At 41.7% G+C, this 9,805-nt stretch overlaps 1 non-coding gene across 1 annotated transcript; it reads right to left on the reverse strand.

Annotated features, from left to right (window-relative positions):
- Window positions 1–1,376: 1,376 nt before the first annotated feature.
- Window positions 1,377–1,449, reverse strand: TRNAW-CCA (transfer RNA tryptophan (anticodon CCA)). Its single transcript has one exon. It is a non-coding gene; the product is annotated as a tRNA-Trp (tRNA).
- Between the last annotated feature and the right edge of the window lie 8,356 nt (window positions 1,450–9,805).

Raw genomic sequence — 9,805 nt, forward strand, 5'->3', positions numbered from 1 at the left:
ATATTATATTTTTCTCTTTCTGACTTACTTCACTCTGTGTGACAGTCTCTAGGTTCATCCATGTCTCTACAAATGACCCAATTTCAATTTTTTTCTGGCTGAGTAATATTCCATTTTAAGTGAGGGTGGGAACAGCAGGCTCCCCCTTCCAGTAGCCCGGGCATAGTAACACTGTTATTAACAACTTAATACACCAAAATAAAAAAACATATCGACTTTCTAAAGGTAATACTCCAAAACTGCCCACTAACAGTTTCTACAGAACAACCAGAAGAGCACCATGGAACACACACGTTTCATAATCTGTCATCACCACTCCTCGGGTTACTAGCTTTGTGGACTGGAGCAAATCACTCACTTTTTCTTAGCTTTGGTTCCAGGCTTGTAAGATGGATATAATAACACGTGTCTCACAGAGCCCTTGTGAAGATAAGGCGAGACAGCGGATACATTGCCTAGCACAGCGCTCCTGCAAATGCTCTGGAAATACTCTTTCCACTCCTGTCCCGTTTACTCACCTGCTGAGCCGCAAGCAACAACACACACACACACACACACACACACACACACACACACACACACACAGCCTGTGCCTCCTCAGAATGATGTAGCCTAGGAAAACGGCCTTCAAAAGTCACTCCTGTCTGGCTCACGACCTCCAAAGTAAAGATGAACAACTCAAGTGTATTAAAGTGAGTAGTGGGAGCTAGCTTTTGCTTCAGATTTCACTTAAAAATTACAAAATAGTAGCTGGAAAGGGAAACTGCTAATGAATATTTATGAAGTCTGCTAACCAGAAACAAAGACAAAAGCTGCCTTTTCTTGTCACATTAAAGTGAAAACAAACAAGACATGGAGGAGGTAGCTGGGGGGGCCCAAAATGAAACTTTCATTTCAGGGACTAAGACAGGAATTAGAAGTCTGATACAGTATATAGTTGGGACAGGGGGATACACAACCCCTAAGAATTCTAATGAACACAGTCCGCAGGGACTCGAATGGAACTCCATGTTGAACATCCAAGGGCAGTCATTTGGCTAATGGTGAGTAGATCTAACTCTTGGCTTCCAGGCCAAAGAAGACTGAAAAACTTAAATAAAAATTAAGAACAAGAGGTTGAGACATATTTCTTTTTAATGAAGTACAGTCTCATACTTTATCAACTTCAGTTTTTGCCAAAGACAACCAACCGTAAGTCATCCTTGGGCCAATAACCTGGTGAAATATAGTGAATAGAGACTGAAATGTCTTGGTTACTTTATGCTGGGTATGTGTGCTTGGTTTTCATCTCTCTTTTTTTTTTCTTAATATTTATTTGGCTGTGCCGGGTCTTAGTTGCGGCATGCGGGATCTTAGTTGCACCATGCAGGATCTAGTTCCCTGACCAGGGGTCGAACCCGGGTCCCCTGCATTGGAAGCACGGAGTCTTAACCACTGGACCACCAGGGAAGTCCCTGGTTTTTACTTCTGAGTTTCACTGAAGACTGAGTGGGGCAACTGCATTTCTTATTCTGAAAAATGAACATCATCATGATACATCACCAAGAGTCAGAGCTCAGAAGTAAGTACATGTGGTTTAAGAACAGGCCAAAAATAAAAAAACAAAAAACTTTTGAAGGGCACAGGCTAGGCTGGGGTAAAGGAAAGCTTTTCTTTCCATGTACGTTTGAAGTTTTAAAACTGGACTACAGTGTATGAAACTTATAAAAACCCTGAAAGTAACTAAAAATCTATCAGATCTGCTCAAGGTCTCTTCAAAGAAAAGGGAGATTTGACAGAAGAGATGTGATGGCAGCAATAGGAATAAAAATTTTAAAACCCTTTTCATGTTTGCACCTCAGAGGCTTATTAAACTGTTCTTGTATTACAGCACTTCTTCCTCTTTAAAGTATGTATGAATCTCTGGGCATCTTGTTAACATGTAGATTCTGATAAAGCAGGTCTGGGGTGAGGCCTGAGCTTCTGCATTTTTAACAAGCTCCCAGGTGATGCCCACGCAGCTGGTCTGTAGATAACACTTTCAGTAACAGTTTAGTAAAGCACTAAAATAGAAGCCAGAAGATTTGAGTTTCAGTGCTTACTGTCAGCTTAACACGTTAAGATGTGAGGGCATGGCCCCAAGCTCAGTTTTCTTGTTTGATAGATAGTAGCTTACCTTGATACCTTATGGGTCACTGTGAAGTTCAAATTAAAGAACATGCAAAAGCACTTTGTGAAGTGCAAAGAACAAAGAATAGCAGTATTATTACAGTTATTAAAAAGATCAAAAAGGATAAATAACTTGCTGATGAACGCAAAGCAAGAGGCAGAATTAGGCTTAAAACCTATACCATCTGGTCTTAAAGTTCTTTGAGCTTTAATGTGTTGCAACGTAAGGTAAGTTTTATTTCCATCCATGTTGCTGAAATGTATTTCCAGAATACATTTCCCTTCTTATCTTAATGCATATATTACATTGAAAATTTACATGTGGGGATGATCCCAGCATGCCTATTTCCCCAGGTGAGTGGTGGTCGCACTGACTGCTGTACTGTTCCCTGATGCCCCAGGGGGCAAAAATAACACTATGCACACACAGTCTACATAACACCATTGTCAAACTGGGTACAATGTATTGTAGACTAGTATAAATGCCCACTCATGCAAGAGAATTTCGACATGGTCCTGATTACTATGGGCTGGAGTAACTGAGGAAGGCTTTGTGGAGGAGGTGTGCTCAAAAGGAACGGAATGGCTTGGGTAGCTTAGAAGGGCAAAGATGATGCTGAGCAAAATCAGATAGGAACTTGATTTCATGAGCTGCTTGTGAGAGCACAGTCTCAGGCTCTGTATTCGATAACCAGATCAAGATAATCTTGTGTTTGAAATTGACATGCACACACTGCTATATATAAAATAGATAACCTGGGACTTCCCCGGTGGTCTAGTGGTGAAGAATCCGCCTACCAGTGCAGGGGACGTGGGTTCAATCCCTGGTCGGGGAATAAAGATCCCATATGCCAGGGCCAACAAAGCCTGCGTGCCACAACTACAGAGTTTGCGTGCCTCAACTAGAGAGCATGCGTGCCACAAACTACAGAGCCCACGCGCCCTGGAGCCCCTCTGCCACAACTAGAGAGAGAAAAACCGCACGCCACAACTAGAGAAGCCCACACGCTGCAAAGAAAGATCCCGTATGCCTCAATGAAGATCCCACCTGCCGCAACTAAGACCTGACTCAACCAAATAAATACATAAATAATGAGTTAAACATTGAATTAAAAAAAAGTACGATAGAAATGTGAGGCAATATAAAAAAAATAGATTACCAACAAGGACCTACTGTATAGCACAGGGAACTCTGCTCAATATTATATAACAACCTAAATAGAAAAAGAATTTGAAAAAGAATATAGATACATGCATATGTATAACTGAATCACTTTGCTGTACACCTGAAATTAACACAACCTTGTTAAACAACTATACTCCAATATAAAATAAAAAGTTAAAATAAATTTTAAAAAATAAAATATTAAAACATAAATTACACAGCTTATTTCACAGAGGCCATATCTCCCCAGATAATGAAACATTCTATCTCTTGAAGTAGCAAAATAAAAGTAACACCTGCTAATAATAGAAAAAAGTATCAGCCATAGTTACACCACCTTTAAAGGGCCAATGTTAACATTTTGGTGCATTTACATCCAGTCTTTTTTGATGCATATATATTGTATATTTGCATAGAGTATATATATATGAAAATATGAAACTGGAATCATATTGTTTGTACAGCTTTATCCTCTGCTCTTCTAAATTAACTTGTTAATAAAATTTTCCAGACTTCAAAAAAAAAAGAAAATCTTTTTTTAAGTGTCTTTTTTTTTGTTTTGGGGGTTTTTTAAATTTATTTTTGGCTGCGTTGGGTCTTCGTTGCTGTGTGCGGGCTTTCTCTAGTTGCAGCGAGCGGGGGCTACTCTTTGTTGCTGTGCCCATGCTTCTCACTGCGGTGGCTTCTCTTGTTGCAGAGCACAAGCTCTAGGCATGCAGGCTTCAGTAGCTGCAGCACGCAGGCTCAGTAGATGGGGCACAGGGGTGCTAGAGCACAGGCTCAGTAGTTGTGGCGCACAGGCTTAGTGGCTCCACGGCATGTGGGATCTTCCCAGACTACGGCTCGAACCCATGTCCCCTGCATTGGTAGGCGGATTCTTAACTACTGCACCACCAGGGAAGTCCCATAAAAAGATAATCTTGTGTTAGAACACCGAGGCCATCTCCACTGCTGCGGCAGGCGGGGAGGCCAGGAATACCGGGGTAAAGGTTCTGTATGTTTTCCCTCATGAGACAGAGATCCATTTGAAGAGTTTTAATAGGACAGTAACAGAAGGAATGAAATTGGGTATTTCAGTGGGCTACACTGGGGAGAGTATTGAAGACATGGGATCAGTAGAAATACATGTAAAACTCATGTTTCTAGCAACGGATGCATTTAATCAAGTGAAATCTTAAACAGAACCTCTATCTACCTGTGTATGCTTAAAAAATTAAAATCATCAATGAATTAAAGCAGAGCTGCTATACACATATTGTTGGCTGTCACTAGCAGAGTTAGACATTATTATTTGGTCAGTCTTACTTAATTTGTAACCTCTAACTTCCTACTGGAGTACAATGCAAATCCCAGACATCATATAATTTTACCTATAAATTCTTCACCCAAGAATCTTTCACAGATAAGAATGCAGCACCATTACTGCTATTAGCAAAATCATATCATCATAATCCTTATATTGATAGCTAAATAATATTCACTTGGTTCAAATTTCCCCAAATATCTCACAAATATTTGATGTTTCAGGGTTTTTTGTTTTTCTGTTCCCTTTATCAATGGAATTTTAGATTAAAAATTATTTAAGGGCTTCCCTGGTGGCGCAGTGGTTGAGAGTCCGCCTGCCGATGCAGGGGACACGGGTTCATGCCCCGGTCCGGGAAGATCCCACATGCCACGGAGTGGCTGGGCCCGTGAGCCATGGCCACTGAGACTGTGCGTCCGGAGCCTGTGCTCCGCAATGGGAGAGGCCACAACAATGAGAGGCCTGCGTACCGAAAAAAAAAAAATTATTTAAAATAACACTGCTTTTAACGTGCTTGTGCATATTTAAAAAATAAATAAATAAAGCAGAACTGCTTTAGGTCAAGGTGTGATGGGGTGGGGTCCCCAGGTTGAACGCTCAGAGGTTGAACCCTTAGGTCTGCTGGGTTTCTTTTGAGAGAAGATACCATAGTGTGATGAGAATCTAAAATAGGATGCTGCGATTAGAGATCCAAAGGGAATCCATGCAGACATAGTTCTATGGGAGAAGAACAGACCATTTGTGGCTGTGGTGGAAGCACAGCCAGGCATTTTGGCCCAGAGTCCAGGGCTCCTTCTCCCACCTCATTCTTTCTCTACCTATGACTATTTGACAAGACATGCCAAGGAGAAAATGCAAAATCCAATATACTTACTAGTAATTGAGAAACATCTCAGTGGCTTCCTCTTATCTTTCGACTCTGAGGCCTTAAAAGAACATTAAAAACCTAGTCCCCTATCTTTAATCTTATCTCTAAGCCATTAATTGATTGAACAAGATGTTCTCCAAAGTTCCACACTGCTTGCTGGGGTTCTAAAGCTCTTCAGAGTGATGTAATACTCATTGTGCTCATTTTAACAATGTCATCCCAAGATCTGAGTCTCAAAAGAACTTACATTGGATATAGATAAATGGCCCAGGATGGTAGGCTTTAGTTTATTTTTATATAGAATAGAAAGAGATGACATACAATAAGACTGAAAATTGTGATCATACCTGTCAGATTTTTAAATGGACAGAAAGACACCTATTTAATGAAAAAGATTTACTAAATTATCAGAGAACCACATACGAGGTGCCTAGGAACATTTTCAAAGATACCATAAGAAATTTAGTTAACAAGAAAATGAAAGTGGTCAAATAGTAGTTATCTTCCATTTGCAAAACAGAACGTATGTGTCTGAGTTTCTAGGAAGCATCATTTCTGAAATCTGAAATCAGAGAATCACAGAGTTCAGAGTTCTCCATAAATTCTCTGGGAAGCATCTCAGTGATTCAGGACTGAATGTTATCTTGTCTTTTTTTTGAAGAGTTTTAAAATATTTTACAAGCCCCTTCCTGTGTTTTATTGCCCAAGAACAGAGGAATTCCCTTAATACAAACCCAACTATCTTCCTCCTTTAATTTACATCCATTTTCTCATGTTCTGCCCTCTGTGAACATGGAAAAGACACATCCAATGTTCCCCTCATAAAAGACTTCCACTTACTCGAAGCTAGAAGGCAAGTTACCTGTCAATCTTCCAATCTTAACTCCAGCACCTTTCATTTGTTTCCCATAGGACTTTCTATTCACCTCTTTAATGACTTCAGGTTCCGTTTAGAACCCTGCCTGGTTTCTTCATGTACTCAATAAAAGAAAACTAACAATGAGGAAGAATTATTTAAATGTGCAGGTGATGCATCTTTTATTAACCTGATCCTCTACTAAAATAAATATTGTCGGGCTTCCCTGGTGGCGCAGTGGTTGAGAGTCTGCCTGCCGATGCAGGGGATGCGGGTTCGTGCCCCGGTCCGGGAAGATCCCACGTGCCGTGGAGCGGCTGGGCCCGTGAGCCATGGCCACTGAGCCTGCACGTCCGGAGCCTGTGCTCCGCAATGGGAGAGGCCACAACAGTGAGAGGCCCGCGTACCGCAAAATAAAATAAAATAAAATAAAATATATATATAGTCATAAAAATGACATTAAAATACATTCTGTATTGTAATCAATTGGTCGGAACTAGTGCACTATTTATGGATTATCTGTGGGTAATTACAACAAAAGCTATAATTTATGGAGAGCTTCCTGTGTGCCGGGCACTGAATACTTGCTATCAAATCCTGGCAACAACTCTAAGAGGTTGGTATTGTTATCCCCATTTTTCACAGGGATGGTGTGGGCTAGATTGTCAGAGATCTTGATTATGATTCTGACGCCAGTGCCTTTTCGCAGTGCTCTAAAGACACGTGATCGCACACTCACACACGTATGCAGGGCATGGTCCAGGTATGGAGGCTGCCGCAGCTCAGGCTTCCTTGAACCAAACTCTGAGATGAGAATTTACATGTGGGAGTTTCACTGGTGAGGGCTCCTGGGCTCAACATATAGGGTAGAGCGAACAAAGCATACAAGGCACTGGGAGAAGCTGACTGTAGTGCGGTCACACCAAAAGCCCCGGGTGATCGTACAGGCCCTACAGCCTTGTCCTGAATTGGGGCAAGGACCTCTGTGCCCCCAGATTGACCAGCTGTTGAATGTACGCTGCTGCCCTGGAGCAGGGAGTAGAATCTTGAGTGAGGCGGCTCTCTTTAGCTAACAGCTAAGGGCAGCCACCAAGGAGGGACCCAGCTGTGAGCTCTCAGCAGTCAGGATTCCCAGAAGCTGGGGAAAGAGTACCTCAGTCCCGAAAGGGTCAAGGGATCTGGGTGACACATCACAGCTCTACTACAGTGCCTCTATTTTTGGATCCCCAACTTAGGATATGGTTCTGGGTACCTGTTTACGGGTTGGTAAGTTACAGAAATTATGTAGCTTTAATGTCAAAGAAATCAAACAAATAAGGCAGAGGTGGGAAAAAGACTACAAATACTGCTTTGGTTTATGGGTAGGAAATGAAACATATCTCTCTCTTGCCTTTCCGTCGCTTTCTTCACCTTTTTCTGTCTCTGTCCCTTTGCTGTGTCACATTCTCTGTGTGATACACATACACTAATATGATGACTGGAAACTTTGATAGCGAAGAGGGGAAACAAAAGAGGAGAGAGAATCATTTGAAATACTGGTAGCAGATCATTATTACCAATAGTGGTAAGTGGATAGCATCATTTTTTTTTTTTTTTTTTTTTTTTTTTTGCGGTACGCGGGCCTCTCACAGTTGTGGCCTCTCCTGTTGCGGAGCACAGGCTCCGGACGCGCAGGCTCAGCGGCCATGGCTCACAAGCCCAGCCGCTCCGCGGCATGTGGAATCTTCCCGGACCGGGGCACGAACCCGTGTCCCCTGCATCGGCAGGCGGATTCTCAACCACTGCACCACCAGGGAAGACCCATCATTTCTGAATAGTTCTGTCAACGATAATACACATGTCCTCTGAAGGAAGATGTTACAAAGGACGAATAAACCCTATTAGTCGTTCTGCATTCTCAATAATGCTTTTATCCATAATCTTTCCTCATAGATTTTATTTTCTAAACCATATTAAAAAGACAATTGCCTCAGGATGGTTCTTGCCTTAAAAAAAAAATACAAATACTTACACTACAGAGCATTGAAGAGGACGCTCTATTTCATTTTCTATTTTATAATGAGAACCATCAAAAATGTTTTTAAAGTTTAAAATCAAAATTATGCATTATTTATTGTTCTCTATCCATTATGGAGAAGCTTTTTAAAAGCTAGAAAGCCAACAACTAGCTGAAATGTCTTATTAGGACATGAATTTGAAACAGATCCCCGGGGGATAACGAATCCAGCTTATATTACAGGAAAATGTGAAGAGTATACATTCACATTATGCTGCCTTGCTATCCTATTAACGAATGCAAAAATAAATTCTCTAGTCCTTCTAACATGAGCAGCAAGATATTAGCGCAGAAGCCAGAGTTCAAAAAGTTAAAAATAAATCTGAACCAAGAGTAATTTCGAAAGGACTCAAATGACAAAAGGCAGTGGAGAGTGAAAATTCAAATGCAGCAGGACATTATCTGATTAGAAATCCACTGTCATTGTCCTCCATCGAAATGGCCCACAAATTGCTGATGTCTGTGACCTCTACGGTGGGATTGAATTTGGATCCAAAAGCTGGTGGCTCAGCATTTCCCATCCCCTCTCTTTTCAAAATCCCACACTACAAAAGGGCATAGGGTAACACATTTTACTGCTAAGTATGATTTGAGCCTGTTGGAAGACAGCCCATTCAAAAGTGTCACCCTGGCAACTCACCGATGGCTTTTACCTTCAAAGAGTTTGCCCTAAACAACCCCCTCCAGCAGAATTCTGTATTCTACCCACAGGGTAGAAGGAAGGCAGTCTTGAATATTTCAAACTCTAAGTACTTTTAAGTGGCAACTCCAAAGCTCACATAAGCGTGATCCATCGCTTTGCTGGCATAATGGTACGTGAAATACTCATTCTGGAATCTGAGCAGGAAGCAGCCACCCAATACTGCTGCCCACAGTAAGATGAGCTCCCACTAAGCCAAACAATGGTGGTGAAAGCTGACTTGCCCTTTCCCAGCCATCACACCATCTTCTGTTCACTGTCTACAGAAGCTTCCACACCTGTCCATCTCTGTTCATGTCATCATTCTGCTCAAGGTGGCCAAGCTATGCAGAGGGCAAACATGTCAAGACAATGTCTCCCCATGGCTCTCACCCATTACCAAGTGAAGGGTGATTTACCTGTTTCCCATCCACGATATATTGTCTCCACTCCTAGTTCCATAAACACAAACTGCCAAGGGTCTCCTGTTTTGAAAACATCATATTAGTCTGTGTCTATCCTACAAAGACTATGAGTGAGACAGGAAGGCAGAAAAAGAGACAGACCAAAATGGGGAGACATATTTCTTGGGCTCTGCACATAAGCAACTGGAAACTCCTTTTGTGACTGGCAGCTCTCAGGAGAGTGAATCACGTTGTGTACCAGCACCCTGATGATTTACAGCCCACTGGTTTCACGGCCATGACTGACCATTCTGTGAATTTCAGAG

This window comes from Mesoplodon densirostris, chromosome 9 (genome assembly GCF_025265405.1).
Source record: "Mesoplodon densirostris isolate mMesDen1 chromosome 9, mMesDen1 primary haplotype, whole genome shotgun sequence".
NCBI classification, from domain to species: Eukaryota; Metazoa; Chordata; class Mammalia; order Artiodactyla; family Ziphiidae; genus Mesoplodon; species Mesoplodon densirostris.